The sequence below is a fragment of the Terrapene carolina genome, unplaced genomic scaffold, assembly GCF_002925995.2.
Source record: "Terrapene carolina triunguis isolate 2854851 unplaced genomic scaffold, T_m_triunguis-2.0 Scaffold33891, whole genome shotgun sequence".
Lineage (NCBI taxonomy): Eukaryota > Metazoa > Chordata > Testudines > Emydidae > Terrapene > Terrapene triunguis.
In genome coordinates, this window is record NW_020698242.1 from 12337201 (window position 1) to 12351411 (window position 14211).

The 14211-nt window shown below is 58.8% G+C and overlaps 1 protein-coding gene across 1 annotated transcript in view; it reads left to right on the plus strand.

Annotated features, from left to right (window-relative positions):
* The window catches only part of LOC112106328 (zinc finger CCCH domain-containing protein 18), a 111268-nt gene that overhangs the window by 35595 nt on the left and 61462 nt on the right, over positions 1-14211 (plus strand). The gene's annotated exons all lie outside the window — the stretch shown is intronic.

Consider the following 14211-nt stretch of genomic DNA (forward strand, 5'->3'; position numbering starts at 1 on the left):
GCGGGGGGAGTTTGGAAGCCGCTCTGGTGAGCTGGGTGCACGCTCTGGTGAGCTGGGTGCACGCTCTGGTGAGCTGGGTGCACGCGAACCAAACCGGGGACTTCGTGTTCACACCGCTGTGGCTGAGCGCACACGCTGCAGAACCAGCCTGCTCGCTGCTCCCCGCGCTTTCTCCCGCCAGCGCTTCGGTGACTCCCCGCCTACGCCGGCAGGTTGGCACCGTGGGCTCCGCACAGGGGCCAGCGAGCGCAAAGCAGAGCCCGGAGAACCCCACTGCCCCCCGTCTGCTCCAGGGACAGGGGCGGCCGGGGGGCGACCTCGGAATGGGACCGCGTCCGCGGCGCGTCAATTGCGCCGAAATTTCGCTTTGGCTCAAACCCAAACCCCAGAGCGCCCGCGCGGTTCCCACGTCCCGCTGGGGCCTCGGCGGCCCCGGCCGCTCCGCTCTGGTTTTTCGTGCTGATTTTGAACTGATTTTCGTGCTGATTTGTGTTTATTTCGTAGGCTTGTGTAACACTCTGAAAGGGGATGTTTCCACACACACACACACACACACACACACACCCCGCCCCCCGGGGAATTGCAGAAGGCTCCGGTGGTTCTGTTCGGACTCGAAGTGAATCCGAATCTGGACCTGCTGCCGGCCGCGGAATCTCCCTCCCCTGCCCGGCTCTTGGCGGGAACGAAGTTCTTGTCTCCACCACCTGGTTCCGCCGCATCGGGCCGCCCGGGAGGGAGCCCCGGCGGGGTCTCGCTGCAAAACACACGCCGCTTGGGTGTCCAAACAGCTGCCGCCCCCCGAAGGCGAATGGACCCAGCCGAGCCAGCCCGCCCTGCCTTGGGAACGCAACCGCGCCGGGCAGGCGCAGGGGTTTAAGGACCGGTCTGGTCCTTCCAGACCCCAGGCTGCAGCCCCCGGACCAGACACCGCCCCGGGGGATTCCAGGAGCTGCGGGCTCGATGGACACTTGGTCAGCTGGCAGCTCCAGGTCCCTTTCAAGCTGCTTCCCCACTTAGCAGTTGCCCTGGTCCCGCTCTTCTGCCCCAGGAGCCCTGCGGAGAATGACTTTGGCTCTTCCCCTCAAGTCAGATGCTAGACCCGCATTGACACGGCTGGCTCGCCTGGCTCTGTCCATCAGACACGCCCAGCCCCCGGCGATCCCTTCCCCGCCTTTCCGGGGCAGTCCCCACCAGCCGCTCCAAAGCACCAAAGAAACTTCCCTGCAGAACTTACCTTCAAATGCATTTGCTTCCTCCTAGGATCTCAGCTGGAGGAGACGCTCCCCCAAGGCTGGCGCGCCGGCCAGGGACCCAGTCTCGCCTGTGTGGGGTGGTTCCTCTCGGTCCCTTCCCGCCAGACAGCAGCCCATCTCCCTCCCTCTGCCCCTTCTGCCTGGCTGGGGCCGCTTGCTCACAGATATAAGAGGGCTCCTCATCAGCTGATCCAGCTCCTCACTCTCCGGCTAACCTATGAGAGGAGAGACGAGTCCCCGCTGCCTCGCTGGCAGCAAGAACAAATCAGGAATGTCTAGTGTGACAGCAGCCCATGAGGACAACCCGCAGGTGCCCCCGGATGCTGGGCTTCCTGCGCCGGATTGGGGGCTTCATTCCCCATACGTACAGGTGAACAGGCCTGGGCCTCTGGGATCAGACCCCCAAGGCCAGGGCCTGTCAAAGAGAATCACCCCAGCCAGCCACCCCTGGTCACTAGCTCTGCGGGGTTTGAGAGGAGTCTCTGTACCGCACTGGATGGCCGGCGGAGCTGGAACAATGTGCCCATTGCGGGTGCCGAGAGCCATTGAACCAAACTGTAACCCCTGGACATGATGGAAACCACTTCCAGCCGGGGGGTGCAGCGGCTCCCCCAGCACGCCTGGTTCCAGCCCCGGTGTTTATGGCATGGCCAGAATCAGTCCCTAACCTGGGTGCGCTGAGTGGTGCTGATGAAGAGTTCCCCGGTTCCACTGTCCACAGGACTTGGGTGCTGAAACCAACCGCCCAGAGCGGCGGGGACAGAGCATGCTGCTCCTTCGCCTCTGGAAGGGAGATGTGCATTATACACCCCGGACAGGGCAATGCTTAGATACCATGGGGATGGGCCCAATAGGGACAGAGAGCGCCAAGGCAGAACTTGATGATTACCTGGTCTGTTCATTCCCTCTGGGGCACCTGGCACTGGCCACTGCCTGAAGCCAGGACACGGCTGGATGGACCTTCGATCTGACCCATATGGCCGTTCTTCTGCTCTAAGTGCGGGAAACGGGGTCTCTCCGCCGGCCGGTTGAGTGAAGTCAATCCCAGCACAGGGCTTCAGGCCAGGGAGGGGCCACCCCAGAGAGTCTCCCTCTGTCAGGGCCCTCCTGCAGCCTGGAATGAGGATCACATCTCGGGCTAGGGTGGGGGCATGGCCAATGGGTGAAGCTCATCTCCAGCCAGTCTCTAGGATGCCCCCCAGGGGTAATGAAATCTGCCTTCCCCGTTGGAGTGCCCAAGGGAGGGCAAAGGCAGGACACAGGTGCCACTCCTCATGGGGAAGCCGGGGGCTTTGCTGCAGCCAAGGGGTCTCCAGCCCCTGTGCTAGTTCGACGGGAACCTGGCTCAGTGGGTGTTTGTTTGACTAGGACACTGGCTACTAGCAAATGGCAGAAGCACCAAGGAATCTCCGCTGGCGGCAGGTGGGCTGGGGATCCCTGTATCAGGACAGAGGCTTTGCAGGTTCAGAGGCCAGGATCTGGGGTAACGTTCACAGCCCACGGTGGAATGGCAGCATGGGACGGATTGGGCATGGCCACGCCCTAAGGGAGAGGGGGTGACCCAGCTCCCACAGTGACACTCTCAGCATCCTTGGGCAAGTCCCGTAAACTCGTGCTGTACCTCGGTGTCTCCATCTGTACAATGGGGGTGTTGGCGCTTCTCTACCTCAGGTTGGGGGTTAGTTAATTAGCTCATGGTTGCAGAATGCTCAGGAAATGTCAAGAGCCCCCTCATCCGTATTCCTGGTGCTGTGAGCACAGCGTGGGGATCCAGCCAGTTGGGCCGTGGGGCATTGAGCAATGGCCTGTTCAGCTCATTCCAGAGAAATCCGTGTTGGGACAAGACCAAGGATCTCGCTATCCAGGCCCACTGGTAATGTGGCTCGATCGGTGAGTTACACACGCTCCCTTCCCTCTTTCACAGCGGTATCTCACGACCCCATCCCCGGGGAACTAGACAACCTTTCCTAGGCGGGGATGCTCCTCCGCTGGAAGCAGAGGGGACCAATCAGTGATTTCACTCTGTCGCTCCTCTGTACGTGGCTAAGAACTCAAGCTGCTGTGTGACTGAACAATGATGGGGCCACAGGGCACCAGATGAAGCCAAAGACGCCAGGCATGGAAGGCTGAGTTGCTGGTTGTTTGCTGACTGATCTAAAGATCAGCGTGGTGCGCCTTAGACTCTCCAGAGCCCACAGAGGGGGAGAAAGGGGTCCGACCCATCTCTCTGTAGTATGCAGCTGTCTGAGAAGAGGAGAGTCAGTAGCGGAGGGGAGAGCAAGGTGGCAGGAAGAGCAAGGTGGATGATTCACAACAAATCATTCATTCAAGGATTTTGCTGCGTCTCTCGGGCCGCTGGTGAGCAGAAGATCACGATGTTCCTTAATGTGTTTGCTGGGGAAGATGATTTGTCAGCTCACTTACACAGCCCCAGCGTTGGCACAGCCAGGGGCAGCATGCCACCTGGACTGGGTGTCGGGAATGCCGGCTGTGTCGGTTGGGCCAGACGCCATGCACCACTCATCCGTGTGGCTGGTTCTGATCCCAGCAGGGGAGAGTGCCACTTTTCAAAGCAGGGTTCTGCTGTGATCTTCACGGCTGGGGATTCAGAATTCCCCTTCGCTGAATGTTCTCTGGGAGACTCACTGTTCCCACCAGTGTTCCTGCCAGGATGCCGTGGGGTGGGATAGGCCAGAAGGTGAGGTAAGCGAGGGAGCAGATAAAGTCCCGAACTCTGGGTCAGTCCAACTCCCTTTGCCCAGGGCCAGGAGCAAAGGAACTCACCCCCTGGGAACAGCCACTGGAGCTTTTCCAGCTCCCGGCAAGCAGCAAGGGAGAAGGCCCACCTTTCGCCAGAGACCAGCTGCTGCCAAGGGGCTAGGGAGCCGCCCCTCCCCCCCACACACACACTGGGATGGCAAGGGGCCACCTTCCCACTTTGTCCCACGTGGAGGCAAGAACCCAGTGGAAACGGATTCGGTTTACAATGGGAGCGAATATTCCTAGCGGCGTTGTGCGGGTGCCCCCTGGCTCTAGACAACAGGGGAGAGCCTCGTCCAGACATCGTTTCTCAGCACCCTTTGCCCTTCTCCAGCCACTGCCACTGAGGTCCTCCAAGGGGTTTAATGCTCGTCACCCCAGCACTGCAGAGAGGGAGGTAGAGAGGGGGTGGCATGACTCCCCCAGCTCACAGGGCCTGCTCACTCCCAGGCGTTGGTCGCTGTTAGTCCGGTGTCACATACCTGCAGAGCTCCGAATGAGCCTGTCCTGGCACTGCCCAGACCCCCGGGGAGGGGGAGAGCCAGACCTGCCTCAAGATGTTTCGCTGGAACTCCACCAGTTCACACCAGGGCCCCTTGTGTATGTGGCACAAAGGACCCATCAGTTTTGCAGCAGTGGCCCGCCCCCCAGGCTAACCAAGCAATCGAAAGGGGAATTGCAGCCAAAGCGGAGCCAGCGCTGCCTCGTCTCATGGAGAATGCAGGGCCCCGGTGAGTCCAGCATTGAGTTAAACAGTCCGAGGAAGGCCCTGGGCCTGCGCTTTGCTGAATGGGTGCATGAGCAGCGCTGAGAGCTACTTTATATACAGCAACCACCCTGGCCAGGACGTGGAAACTGACCTGGTGGAACAGCCCGAGGATCTGTCTAGTGATGTGCTGCTGGAAGCAGGACTCTCGGGAGCCCACTCCTGCCTGCATGGACAGTTGGAGAGATTTCCCTGCCTCCTAGAGAGTTTCTCTCCCCCCCACATGCATATACAGATATATCATGGATGCTAAACATCCTGCCTGCCTGCAGTGACAGCCTGGGGTCCATAGACACGCTGCTGGTGGAAACTCGGAGCCAATGTTTAGCCTTTGGATTTCCCCAGGACAGGAGTGGTTTAAAAATCCTAGGGGCTCCCGACCCACTGCCTGCTGCCTGCACTCCGGGCAGAGCTGGCTGGCACTGTATGGTCCGTACATTGCATGTAGGGCCGCCCTGCGCTCCAGAGTCCGGAGTGCAGGGAGACACTGGGCTCTATGAGCCTCGGACTTTGCACAGGGCATGGCTGTGCTCCATGGGCCAGGCCTGCCGCATTGGGCCAGGCTGGGCTTTCCACACAGGGTGACTGTGGTGGGGTGTTCAAACCCCCTGCCAGGCAAGGAAAGGTTCAAACAGCTTTGGGCTCTGGCAGCCCCACCCCGCCACACCTGCCAGGCATGCCAGTCTTAAAGGTGGAGCCTCGAAAGGGAGGCGCTAAATTCAGTAGGGCCCAGCCTTAGAGGTGGACAGACCTCTCCCCGTTAGCTCCCAGCCAGGAGTGCTGCGGGGGATGGAGCTGCCTGGGGGTTCTGTGAACCCTGAGACACTGCGCCGGGCCACGGCTCATCAGGTATCTCCCAAGGGGAGGAGGCCAGGGACGAGTTTGGACTATTTTTGTGTTGTGCTTTTCCTTTGGTGCCTTTCCTCCAAGGCCTGCAGGGGCTGGGAAGGAAGGCCTGAGGCAGGCTGCAGTAGGACATAGCCCAGGGAAGAAGCAGAAGGTCTGAAGAAACAGACCTTCATCACCTGCTACAGGGGCCCTGGGCTGGAACCCGGGGCAGGGGCGCTGGAGCAATGTGTATCCTGGGGGTGCTGAGTGCCATTGAACCAGCCTGTAAACCCTGCATGTGATGGAAGCCACTTCAAGCCGGGGGGTGCGGCAGCCCCCCCAGCACCCTTAGCTCCAGCACCTATGCCCCAGAGCAGAGGGAGGGGCTGGGTTCCTCTCTAGACCACCAAGGAACGGCTGGGAGACGCCCCAGACAACAATCAGAAGGGGTACGTCTATGCTGCATGAGTGTCAGAGCCCAGGAGATTCAGAGACCACTCTCCCTGCCCCATCCTGGGGCCTCTGTGCCGGGGCTCCAGCCTGAGATCAAGCGTCTACACTGCCATTTTTAGCCCCACAGCCTGAGTCAGCTGAGTCGGGCCAGCCCCGGACGTGCCGTGGGTCTCTTAGTGCAGCGTAGACATACCCAATAACTAGTGGGCCTAGAGTCGGGCGGGAGACCAGGCACTGGGCTGCTGGTCCGTTACCGACCTGGACTCTGACTTCCCCCCAACTGGCAGGACTGAGTGCGACTGGCCCTTCCAGACACCCGCAGCGCGGTATGGCACACAGGAGTCACCCCGGGGAGCAGAGATACGCTGCCCTGTTCCCTGAAAGCCTGGCAAATGCCTCCCTTTTGGATTGGGTTGGAGCTCCCCCTTGTGGCAGATTGGATCCATACCAGTGTCGGTGTGGTGGGGAGAATGTATGAACTGTGGGATGTGGATAGAGCAGTGGGACTCAACCTGTTTATCATTGTGGGCCGCAGTCTGAGAACCAGAGCGCCCCCCCCCAAGCCCCTCAACAATCCCCTATGCCTAGTGCCCCTGCCCAGAGCCGGGCCAGGAGCAGAGCCTGGGTGCTGGGCCGGGTAGCCAGCACCCAGACCCCCGCGTGGGACCGGGCAGCTGGACCCTGGACCCTGCAGCAGGGCCAGACACCGGACCCTAGGACCCCACCACGCGGGGCTGGGCAGCCTGCAGCCAGACCCGACCCCTGGATAGGAGCCCCACCTAAAACCTGGGGGTGCTGCAGCACCCTAGCAAACCTCTAGATCCCAGAGCCCTCCACCCACTCAATGCCCAGACCCACTCCCGCCCCCCTGCGGCACTCACCACCTGCAGGCTGCCTTACTCGCTCTTCCCCTCAGCCAGCCCTGCCCCTGCCTGACCAGTGCCACACAGTTTGAATTGTTTTTAGCACACAGCTGGGCCTCCTGCGCCTGGCTGAGAACCACTGGGATTTAGGCCCAATTCTGCACCAGCTTGGCTATTCTGGGTGCGGGGGGGGGGATGATTTTCTACCCACATAGTACGATCAGGGCAGCCCCTAGAATGGATGCAGTTCTAGCCATACAGAAGAGCCTTCTGTTCGTAACCCTGCCCTTACAGGAATAAGCCATGCTGGTATAAACGAGTCCATGCCAGGGGGTTGTACCCGGGTAGCCATCCCACTATAGTGAAAGTGATACCACTTCTGGGGGCAGACAGGAGTTGGGAGCGGAAAGAGATGGGATCCGGTCGAGGAAGGTCTACGAAGGAAGCTAAGTCGTCACTGGGTAAGAGACAAAGTAGTGTCATGTCTCAAATGGGCTGGGAGACGGACAGCAAAGAGCAGGGTTAAATGGTCCCTTTTCACCTGGGCAAAGGCCTCCAGGTTCCAGGCTAGGTCCCATGGTGGTTGATATGTTCATTAGCGATCTGGCAAGGGGAGGGAGCCGGGAGACAGGAAAATTTCCCAAAGACACCAAGTGATTTGAGCTAGTCGGTGCCAGAGAAGCGTGAGAGGAACGTCAGAGAGACCTGAGCAAGCCAAGGGGTGGGCAACAGGATGGCAAATGCAGCCGGGTTGAGGAATTCCCAGCAGGCCAAGGCCAGTGGGGGGAGGGGGCAGCTGAACGGGGCCAGGAAAGCTCAGAGAATCAAGCCCAGGGTCGTTATAGCGAGCTCCAGGCTCCCTTCTTTGTTTCCTCTGCAGGTGCCCGGCTCTGGGCTCCCATATGCCATTTCCACTGAGCTTCTGGTCCCAACATTTCTGGGGTTTGATGCCTCTCTGGGCAGCAGCAGCAGGGCCCCAGCGGCCAGGCACCTCGTCCTGCACATCCCCAAACACGGTGCAGTCTGGCTCCTCTTTCACGGCTTGTACCCAGCTGGCTGATGGGGGCAAGGCTGGGGGCTGTACCCCTCCAATCGTCATCACCGCTTCACAGGTGGAACGCTCTTCTCAGTCCGCCCCTTCATCCCCTGAGTCGTGATCCTCACCTGAACAGCTCCCTGCCTCCTGCAGCAAGCCCTGCTCCCCACCGTGTGTCCCACCAAATACCCCTCCGCCGCCCACACCCGGGGGACTATTTCCCTCTCCTCTCTCTGTGGTGCTGCCGCAGACCCACGCGATCTCAGCACTCTGTGCTTACAGGTGCCAACAAGAAGGCAGGGGCAAGTTGGGGAAACGCTGGAAGACATAAGTGTTGGGTCTCAGCTGGCTTGTGCTGCACTCCAGGGTAAGGGAAAGGGGCATCCTCACCCATCCCCACTCAGACACGGGGGCTTCTGCAGGCCAGAGCTCCTCCCTGCCCGGCAGCTTTACCCCTGGCCTGGTGGTTGAGGCCTCCAGGCCTGTGTGTTGCCAGCGCAGCTGTAATTAGCAGCCCCACCGCTTGTTCTCCCCTTCGTTAGAAAATGTAAATGTGGTGAAACAGGAGTGGAACCCAGCCCCTTCCATTGGGTTCTGCGGCAGAGGGATCCCTTCCTGTGGGTAGAGCCCTGCAAATCCACGGGTATCCGCTTTATAGCCGCGGATGCGGGTATCCATGGACCATTTCTGCAGATAGCAAAGTGCATGCGGATACAAATTTTGTAACCAGGGCTCTGACGGTAAGAGCCAGATGAGCAGCTGTGAGGAACCGGGGCACAGACCCTCCACCTGCCCTGGGTGGAGGGCCAGGGAGGCAAGGACAGGGCCGGGGGCAGGTGGAGGGTCCTCTACGGTGCCCCACAGCTCCCGCCCGGCTCTTACCATGGCCAGGCTGCAGCTCCGAGCCCCCTCCGACCCCTGCCGGAGCCGGCTTGGGGAGAGCCACGCTGGAAGCTTTGGGGCACCTGGGTCCCTCCACCTCCCCTGGGTGGGGGAGCTGGGGGGGCAGGGACACTGGTGGGGAGCAGGGTCATGGGTTGGTGGGGGGGCAGCTTGGAGCCGCAGCCCGGCCAGGGTAAGAGCCAGGCAGGCAGCTGTGGGGAGCCGTGGTGGACCCCGGCCAGCTCCACAGATCACCCCCCTCCCACCCACCAGGCCAGCATGGAGCCCAGCCGGGAGCCAAGGGGAGCCGTGGGGGACTCTCCACCTGCCCACCATGCAGGGATGGGGAGGCTGAGAGCAGTCCCCAGCTGTGTCCCCACCCCCCAGGCTCCCCGCCCAGCCGAGAGCAGGTGGAGGGTCTGACACTCCACACAGGCTCCCCACAGCTGCACGTGTGACTCCCCCTGACCGGGCTCCCGCAGGAGGGTGCCTCAGAGCTGCACCCCGGCCACAGTAAGTAGAGCCCTGCAAATCCATGGATATCTGTGAATCGTGGATAGGATGCCGATACACATTTCTGTATCCGCTCAGGGCTCTAACTGTCGGAACTGCAGGTGAGTGAATGGATGGGTGGATGGGGTGGGGGTAGATGGCTGGGTGGAGGTGTGGGCATGATGGATGGATGGGGGTGGGGGTAGATGGCGGGATGGACATGTGGGGAGTAGATAGGGGGTGGATGGGTGTGGGGATGGGTGGATAGGTGTGGGGTGTAGATGGCTGGGTAGAGGTGTGAGGATGATGGTGGATGGGGTGGGGGGTAGATGGCTGGGTGGAGGTGTGGGGGGTTGGTGTCTGGATGGATGGGTGTGGGGGATGGATGGATGGATGGATGTGTGGGGGTGTTGATGGCTGGGTGGAGGTGAGGGGATGACGGGGGGATGGGGGTGGGGGTAGATGGCTGGGTGGAGGTGTGGGGGGGTAGATGGTTGGGTGGAGGTGTGGGGGTAGATGGGGGTGGATGAGTGGATGGGTGTGGGGATGGGTGGATGGGTGTGGGGGGTAGATGTCTGGGTGGAGGTGTGGGGATGATGGGTGGATGGGATGGGGTGGGGGTATATGGCAGAGTGAAGGTGTCGGGGGTAGATGGCTGGGTGGAGGTGTGGGGGATGGATGGATGGATGTGTGGGGGTGTTGATGGCTGGGTGGAGGTGGGGGGATGGGGGTGGGGGGTAGATGGCTGGGTGGAGGTGTGGGGGTAGATGAGTGTGGATGAGTGGATGGGTGTGGGGATGGGTGGATGGGTGTGGGGGGTAGATGTCTGGATGGAGGTGTGGGGATGATGGGTGGATGGGATGGGGTGGAGGTATATGGCAGGGTGAAGGTGTCGGGGGGTAGATGGCTGGGTGGAGGTGTGGGGCTGATGGGTGGATGGGGTGGGTGGTATATGGCGAGGTGAAGGTGTGGAGGGTAGATGGCTGGGTGGAGGTGTGGGGATGGGTGGGTGGATGGGGGTGGGGATGGCTGGGTGGATGGAGTTTTCCCCTGTCTTTGATCTCCCTACTTAAAGACGGCATGTTGCAAACAGTATCAATTTGCCACAATGTCTGACGCTCCCCTTCCCCCACCCGTTAGTGCGGAGTCGCCCCCGCTCCCCCCCCCCTGGCTAGTTCTCGGGGAGCCTGGGTAACTAGTTGCCCTTCCAGACCTCACACCCCAGCCCTCGGTGGAATGCAGAAGGCAGGGTCTCACTTGCCATTTCTTTTCCCCGCTTCTCAGCTAGTCGCTCATCGGGGTGCCACCCTAAACCCATTGTCGCCCACCCCTGGGGCAGCCCCCCACCTGCCCGCTGTGGGGCTTCTCAACTGTCTGCCCAGCTCAGTGGGCTTGGTACGTGCACCGTGCCTGGGACAGGGGCTAGAGCCATGAGATTCCTCATGTAATAGTCCTTGGCCTCCCGTCTCACCAAGGGGCCTGACTGCACCTGGTGGCAGGCTCACCGGGTCAGCTGAGGAGCATGGCACCCTGCCCCGGGGTGCATTTTAGAAGCTGCATTAGGAGACGGACTCAGCTGCTCCAGTGCCTTGTTGGAGTCCCCGGCAGCCGGATCCATGCGCAAAACACTTCTTCACCTGAGCATGGTGTTGCCATCTGCAGCTGGGAGGAAGAAAGACCCAGTCGAAGGGAGAGAGATCCATGCTTAGGTCCTTCACATGCCCAGCAGCAGAAAGTCTGCCCTGTGGGAAGCCCAGGGCTGGCTGGGGCAGAGAGATGCACTGATTCAAAGCCATTCCCAGGAACCCCCATGCTGGTAGAGATCCAAGGACACCCCGGCAGGGGGTCAGTGTTCTGTAGTCGCGGGGGTGGGGGCCAGCATATGGAATATCAGAGCTGGCTCTTCAGGGAGCCCAGAGCAGCTCAGAGTCTGTGTCCCATCTGCACCACAGGCTGGGTTTTCTTGGGGTGATCCCAGCAAATCATGGGGCTGTTCTTTGTAGAATCCTTGACAGAGTCTTCCGGAGTCTGCCTGCTCCCAATTAGGAAGAGCGAGGCTGAGGTTAGTGACTCCCTGAGGCCTGGATCAGCCCCTGGGGCTGGACGGGAGGTGGTGCTGTCAGGGGCCAGACCAGCCCTCAGCACTGGCTGGAAAATCCCTCAGGAACAGCCAAGGTGAAGAGACCCCCTAAGCATACCTCCTCTCGCCCTGACGCGCCCCCCACTCCTCCTGATCTCCCCTGGCATAGCACTTGTGAGGGGGGCTCGTGAGAGGGGGAAGAGGTTCCCTATGCTGGTAATAGTCCCTGCAGGTTCACGCCTGCTTTATGGCCCTTTTCACGGGCAGAGCCGGCGCAGAGACATCTCAGAGCAAGGATGAATTGGCCCCTTTGGAGCAAACCAGGCCTTTTCTGTGATTCTCACCCCGTGTGCCTGGGTTTAGGTCAGTGTCTCAGCACAGAGAGTCTCCTAATGCTCAGAATTAAGCTCAGTCAAAAATATTAACGACTAATCAATTCCCGTTGGCTTGTAAATTACAGATCCTGACTGCCGTTTAAATACCACCCAAACATCCAGGCCCGTTCCGGAGCTCCTCAGACCTCTGGGACGCTGTAACAAGGGAAGGAGAATGGCCAGAGCAGAGCATACAGTGTGGAAGGTGAAATAAAAACAAACAAAACCCAGGCTGTTTTCCCTGAAACAAAATGCTGCAGGCCATGGGAAACTCCAGCCGTCAATGGTACGCTAACCACCGTCACTTCCAGACGGAGCAGCACCTGAGGGTTTTATCTTCAAACCCTTCAGGGGGCCACTCTGCAAAAATTCAGTGTGAACAGAGGCAGAAGAACTGAACAGCTCACAGTGAACCAAACCAAGACACTCTGTTCCTCTACCAGGCCTCTTCTACACTGGGGTTTCGGCCCCTGGGATAGCGGCCCGGGTGCAAACCCCTCGTGTCGACACAAGTTGCAGTGGCATAAATCATGTCTGCACTAAGGGTTTTCCCAGTGCAGCTACCTGATGGTTAAAACCTCAGGGCCAAATTCTCTGCTGATGTAAACTGGCACAGCTCTATTTAGATTCAGCCCCCAGTGTAGACAAGGCCTCAGATACAGTTGAGCCTGGGCACCAATGATCAGATCCGGATCAGGAGCTGACTAATCCCAAGGCTGGGGCTGGGAGTGTTTGGATGCAGAGCCTGGAGCTAACTTTCTTTTGTATCAAAGAAGATAAAGGTGGAGAGGATCCCGTTATAGGCACCAAGGGAAAACACCCTCCTGTGCCACGTTCCCTGCCTTGGGTCCATCACTCTTCACGCCATCTATCCATCCATTCCCACTTGGGTCTAATCCTTCTGAAGGGTGAGATTTGAATTCTCAGCTTTACAGGGAACACTTTTAAAATAAATAAACACTGACAGGCAGTCCTTGACATCATGAAGAACAATAAGATAGCACCAAGGGGCTGAGCTGGTGTGGTCCCAGGACAACCAAGTAAGGAGCCAATGGGTTAATAAGCTCAGAAGGGCCCTGACCTGCCACTGCCACTCGCCACCAGACACTCCCCCACATCCTGCTGCAGTCTCTCATAGCTGGGTTTCTCAGATCTAAGCGTTGCCCAGGGCTGGAGCTCCATCAGGGGAGACAGAGAGTGTGAGTAAAGCCATGGTGAAAGTGTCAGAAATCTCACCCCAGACCTGACACGCAGCATCATCTCATATTCCAGTTCTGAGCAACCCAAAACACGCATCCCAGTCCTGAGCCACAGCCCCCTCAGCTATTCTAAATCAATGGTGGGAGAAATTACCAATGGTTAGAGCAGGGGCGGAGAGTCAGGTGAGCTGGGTTTTATGCCTGGCCATGTCACTGACCTGCTGGGTGGCCTATGCAAGTGTCTTAACCTCTGTCTCCTTCTGTTTTCCCATCTGTAAATACAGACATTTGCTGTAACTATGTTAACTCCGCCCCCTACAGATGGTATCCTGCCATCCTTCCCTCTTTGCACACAGCATATAAAAAATATGCACCCGTGCATTGCTTTTATAACTTAGTGCATGCATGTCTTCACTACCATGTGCTGCTTTAACACCACATGTACCTTCTCTCTTTTCAAACACAAGGATACTGTGATATGCTAGCTCTGTGTCTAACAATCCACAGAGAATTGGTGGCCACATGGAATCGTAAGGTCAGATTCTGTGAGGTGCTGAGCATAAACCGATCACCTGGCACGTTCAGGACTTTAATGATGAATGGGGGGTGATTACCTTCAGTATTTGTCTATTCAGGAATTTGTAAAATCCTTGTTTGCATGGTGTGCCTGACTGGAAAGCAGGCCCACCACTACACAACTGTCACTGAGACACTCTCGGGTTTGTGATCGCTAACAGAATGAAGCTCTGTGTTATGGAACGATGATGCCATCTGCCTTTCCGACTTTCCCAGGGCTATCATGACAGGGGCAGAGTTAAGGTGATTTGGGTTCCTTGCTTGATAACTGCATTTAACTTTAACTCTGCATTTCTATGGGATGCTTTTTGTTTTGTTTAACTTTAACATTCTTGGAAGACAACATACACGCAGACTGCTGTTCTGGGCCCGCAGTCTGTGTGCGCCTAGCACCTGCCGTTGTGCTGCATAAGCATTGAGTTTCATTGTTGCATTGACCCCTATGCATTGTGGTGTGCTGCATTGCCTTGCCTTTCAGTGCATGGTGGGGGGATCAGGGCGGTGCAGGGTGTTGTGTAGTGTTGAACTCTCTGGCAATACAGCGGGGTGCAGGGCACCGTCGCATGTGGTGTGTCACTCTGTGAGTGAATGAATGGATGGATCACACACACACACTGCCCTCTCCCCCCCAGCCTGCTACACACACACA